Source organism: Phyllostomus hastatus, unplaced genomic scaffold (assembly GCF_019186645.2).
Source record: "Phyllostomus hastatus isolate PE091 unplaced genomic scaffold, TTU_PhHast_1.1 phas_contig_40, whole genome shotgun sequence".
Lineage (NCBI taxonomy): Eukaryota > Metazoa > Chordata > Mammalia > Chiroptera > Phyllostomidae > Phyllostomus > Phyllostomus hastatus.
In genome coordinates this window covers 52576350-52582349 of record NW_025333872.1, presented here as the reverse complement: position 1 = coordinate 52582349, position 6000 = coordinate 52576350, and the positions used below count along the sequence as shown (strand labels likewise).

The window sequence follows — 6000 nt, the reverse complement described above, 5'->3', positions numbered from 1 at the left end:
ATAGCATGAAATAAATTTCCTCAACTCTGAGCATCAAATAATAATTTATTTAATAATAAAAATGATATTATAAGCCCTGGTTGGTATGGCTTACTGGATTGAGTGCCGGCCTGTGAACCAAAGGTTCACCAGTTAGATTCCCAGTCAGGACACATGCCTGCCTGGGTTGCGGGCCAGATCCCTAGTGACAGGTGCAAGAGAGGCAACCGCACATTGATGTTTCTCTCTCTCTCTTTCTCCTTCCCTCCCTCTCTCTTTAAAACTAATAAATAAAATCTTTAAAAAATCACATTATGAACTGTTAGCTTTATAGCATAACCAAATAAATTATCGTATATATAGAAATTATACATATTCATGTGAACTTAGCCACAATGTATAAAATCATTTTCTAGCCAAAATATTTTCCAAACTACAAATTATGTTTTTGGGAACACAATAAATGCATTTATAAATGGAGTATGGTTTAACACTTATGACTGCAATAGATATTTTATATAGTTTTAGCTATTTATAATCTATACTTTGACATACAAATTTTTGTGATGTTAATAGTTTTAGTTCAATTGTAAATGATTTTATATAAGAAATAAATGGTATAGGCTTTCATATTTTACAATTAGATTATATCTCAATCAGTATGAATTTTCCTTTTTTAATAATTATTGTAACAAACATTATTTAATAAGCCATAATAATACCTCAATTCTTACAGCAAATAAAATATAAACTAAATTAAAACATTTTTCTACTAAAATTTATATCAAAGCAAAGGCCACTTTTTGATATTTAGAAATAACCTGGGACTCAAAAATAGATATGCTATAATTTCTCTCCTTAAATAATTTTAATAAACAATGGAAATTTTAATCAGTATAGTCCTGTGTCATGTAACTGTAATTCTCTTTATATAAACTTGTGATCCCTGGTAGAAGCTATGTGTCTAATTTTATTTACTTAGATATGTTCAATTTTCATATCATATCTTTTATATGTACATATTTTTAAGGGTTCTGAATCCCTGACTTATTAGACAGTATGAACATAACAGATTCAGATTATTTTACAAAAAGAGCTCAAGCTGCTCAGAAAAAGCAACTGAGCTTTCTGGGAGAAAAACTGTTCTTCTGACTACTGCACAAGGACACCGAGACTCTGCATCCTACACAAAGGCTGAGAAAGGGCACAGACAAGTTCTGTCAGACAGAACACAGAGAAATCCATGTACTACCCAAAGTATCCTCAAAGACTATAATGCATCCCTTAGGGGATAAGAATGTATTTGTAGGAAGGAAAACAAATCTTTCCATAGAGAAAGCACTTTCACGAGATGACTAGGTAGACGTGGGTTTTGTTTCTGCATGTCACTTGGCGAATGAAGATACCATCTTCAGAATGTTCTGTGTCATCTATTTCATAAATATATGATGATGCTATTGCAAGTGGAGTCCCATAATTACTGAAGGCAAGTGATGTGATGTTAGTGGGGTACCGATGGAACTGGCACAGCCATTTTTTTGTTAAATGATGTCAAATATTTACAAACCACCTATTTGTAAGTACCACCTGTGGCAAATGTATCGTGGATGTTGTGAAAGGAAATGGCGTTTGACTGGGTAAATCTGCTCAATATTATTTTCTTTTAGCCTGTGACACTTGAAAGCATACTTCTTCTGTACCTCAGGGTGTGGGTCCAAGTTCTCAACTCGGCCTTCAATAAAGCTCAGTATATAACCCTGATTGTTTGGAAATAAATGCTCATATGCAGTGAGTTTGGACTTCCAGCGCTGCTGCATGTAGCCCACGTTCTGTAGGTCTCGCACCAACACTCTGCGGCCCATGGTGCCCACAATTGCCTGTCTCCAGACACTGAAGAGTTGTACACCTGAGAGGGTGTCCCAACATTACAAGGAATTCTGGGGAACCACAATTTAACTGTCCGATCCCAACTCCCAGTAATCATCACATTTACTTCTGGGCAGTATTCAATATATCTGACAGGGACTTCACGGATTCCAACAAAGCTTTTCGTTTTTATTATCTTTTTATTTGAATCATTGTTCAAGTACAGTTTTCTCCCTTTTACTCCCAATATAGCCCACCCACCCAACACTCCCCACTTCCCTCCCATTAACACCCTCCCCCTAGTTTTTGTCCATGTGTCCTTTAAATTTGTTACTGTAAACCCTTCCCATTCTCCCCTGAAATTCCCTCTTCTCTCCCCTCTGGTCACTGCCAGCCTGTCCTCTATTTCAGTGTCTTTGGTTATATTTTGCTTGTTTCTTTGTTTTGTTGTTTAGGTTCCTGTTAAGGTGAGATCATATGGTATTTGTCTTTTACTGCCTGGTTTATTTCGCTTAGCATAATGCTTTCCAGCTCCATCCAAGCTGTTGCAAAGGGTAGGAGCAGAACAGAGAGCCCAGAAATAAACCCAAGTCTCTATGGTCAATTAATGTTTGACAAAGGAGGCAGCAACATAAAATGGAGTAAAAATAGCCTCTTCAACAAATGGCTAAGCTTTTCTTGATCAGTGTTCAAATCATGCATTTTCTATTGATGATCTAATGCCCCACTCCAGGCATGTGCAGGATCGTAGAAGGCGCAGTCCAGGACAGCATGGGTGTGCTGGTGCTTGAAATGCCTGGAGTTGGCCAGCTCATAGTAGAGTCGCACTGATGTGTCCCAGGAGGAGACCAGCAGGAACTGGGAGGTGTTGGGACTGAACTTCACTGAGGGGGTGCTGACCTCCGGTGACTGGTTCAGCTTGAACTCTTTAGAATTGGTCGTCTTGAGTCCCTTCAAAATCAAATTGATGCTGCTAGCCACTGCCTCATTCCGCTCAGAGCACTCTATCTTTTATATGTATGTTATCAAGTTCCATATAAAATTAATTCCTTAGTGGAGGATTTATTTCTAAAAATCATAAAACAGAATTTAAGTTTAAAAATTTTAGCTTAACATTGTTTTCCAATATTTTGCTGCTGCTATGTCAAAGATCTAGGCACTAAATCTATGGTTTCTAAAACCAAACCCAGTGATTTGGCCTCCATTTTCTAATTATAATGATTTGTCACTTTATTAAATAAGTTTTATACACTATCATTCCCCAAAATACACTACACGTGCAAATTAAATAATACTTAAAACTAGCCAAAAATTTTAATTATCTCTATAGAGTTTTTGTCTTTTACTTTGACAAAATTACTACCTTAAATATACAAGTGGTCAATAATAATATATTTTCCTCTAACCTATTTATTATTATTATTATTAATTATTATTACTTGGTAACAGGGTCATAGGAGTTCACTGTCTACTGAGGTTCAGTTCCATTTAGTAAAGTGTATACAACACACACTATTTTCAAACCTGTCAGTATATAGGTAGTTTTGATTTTATGATGAATGGAGATAGCCCCACAGACATAAATCTAAAACAAAACAGGTATTGTCTTTCAGAGATCTGAAGAGTAAGTAGCTAGAAGATTGTTTATATCAAAGACATCTATATTTGTTGTTAATTATTATTTGCTACTCAATATTTTATGCTTTTACTATTCTCCAAAATGATAAATAGGAGGGAAATGCACTTTACATTTTTAAAACCCCATCTTAATTTTCTTTTTATGGAAACAGATGACACAAGTGATGGGTTAAAAAAAAAAGAGCCTCTGTTTCCAAGGTAACCAATCTAAATTAATAGCAGCCCTACAGAACTTCATGTTCAGCATATAATGTAAAAAGTTCAATCTTTGGTTCAGAAATGATGGCCAAAATTGCTATATTTTAGAATTGTTTTGAAAATACTTAAATTTAAAAATTTTAAGGTGAGAAATTTAATTTGGGTCAGGCAGTAACATTTCTTTCTCTAAGACAGAGAATTTTCTGATGAAATATTAGCTTATGGCAGAAATACTAATGATTTCTCTCAGTAATTTCATTCTATACACAACAGAATATGTAATTTGCATGTAATAACTCTCCAATAAAATATTCTGATGAACTAACACTAATTCATTGTCCCTAAAGAATGAGTGACTTTCTCTTACTCTCATGTATACAGTTATTCATTCTTTCATTTATTCTATTTATCATCTTTGTGTGTATATATGTATGTATCATCTACCATCTATCTTCTGTTTACCTATCTATCTATCTACCTACCTATCATCTATCATCTATCACCTATCACCTATTTTCCTCCTGTACTTTAATGGCAGAAACACAGAAGTAGCAAGCGAATGGACCTGAGGTGTGATAACATGCATTTCTCATTCCAGAGTTTAAATTCTAGCCTTCACACCACCATACATTACAGAAGAGAGTGCAGAAGAGTTAGTGATTGTAAGAATTTACAGAAAGGACAGGAATGATCCCATATACATGTTATTTATTAAAAGACTATTGCAGAGGAGGAAGGCTTTAAAATTTTGTGGAAAGCTAATATTGATTCACAATTTGAAAGAAAGATCAAATAGATTTTTAAAAAGTGGGTAATTAATTAAGACTATAAAAATAAAATGTTAGTAGTTTCCAGGGGTAATAAATGCCAAAACTAAACTTACATTTTATAGTTTCCCTTTAATGTTAATGAGTGTGTATATTCATGCCTGTACAACTGAGAAAGAAAAGACTTGGTTCATTTTTACATACCAAAGATCAATCATATGACTGAGATATTTTCATAAAAACCTTGTAATGTCAAATATCTTAATCAGTAATAAAATACATTAATTTGGATGGAACATATTGAACAGATTTTCAGTGAACTGTTCTGTAGGTTCCTGTCAAAAATGGGAAGAACTCATTGCACAACTATTTGTAAGGAGGAGGAAGGAGAGGAAAGTATGAAGAGCTAAACAGTTAATGCCTTGATGAGATATAACTAACTAAATATAGTTTTATAATTATGTTGACTTCTTCTGAAGTGGTTCACTTTCTCTGGACTAGTAAGTCATATCAAAAGAAACGTTGATAAAAAAAACTAAGTATCTGGATCCTAAAACCTAAAGAGGACAAAATATCTTTTCTTGTCCATCAACCCATGGTTGTTAGCATCCCTTTGTAATCAGAAAAATAAATGTTTCTCTATACCCATAATATATGAAAAATTGAGTTTCACACTAATATGACATTAGCTTAGGAGAAAAAAAAATTATCTAAAATCCAAAATTTCCCTCGAGTTCTGCCAGCAGGGAGGGCCCATTACATAAAAATTGTCCTAAACTGGGGCCCTTTAGTTTCTAAAATCTCATTACTGGAATACATGTAAAACATATTTATAACAAATTCCTCTCATAGTAAATAGCTTTGGGCAGAAAAAAAAAACAAAATAATTATTTTAGTGCCAAGGGGCTTTATTCAATTTTTATATATGGAAGATGGATAGAGGTTGGCATAAAATGATTATCTCCACATAAGTATCCTACCTATAAATCAATATACTCTAACCTGTTACAGATGGAAAGTAGTTTAAGACTTGCTTCCTGCCTAGACATAAATTAGAAATATCAGATGAATGATAATGCTAAAGTATAAATCTTATATAGATACTTACAAATAAATTAATTTATTTATTAATTGGAAAACTGATGAATTCCAATTTTGTGATACAGTGAGTCAGCCCATTCCTTATTTTGAATATTTCTTATTGTCAGAGACCTCTCACCTGAATGAAATTGTACCTGTTAGACTTTTGACACTTTTTATAGTTTTCCCTGGCAATCTTCTGAATACCATCCACTCTTTCCACTGCATTTTAGATCTTTGTCTTTCTGCCTATACTTTATTTGCTCATGTAGATACACTTGAAACTTTGGTTAAGATATATTTCCTTCTAGGAACTTTGTCTCTTCCATTCATAGAAAAAGTAAGCTAAAATGCTCTATATTTTCTTTAGTATGAGTGTTTTTTACTTACACATGGAAAGTTCTATGTTCATCACTAAAAGGTATGCAAAGGAAATAGCAAACAATTTGAAGAAACAAGGTATGTGTAGATA

General features: G+C 33.7%; 1 pseudogene; it reads right to left on the bottom strand.

Annotated features, from left to right (window-relative positions):
* Positions 1–1334: 1334 nt before the first annotated feature.
* The window catches only part of LOC123821833, a 33877-nt pseudogene continuing 29211 nt past the window's right edge, over positions 1335–6000 (bottom strand).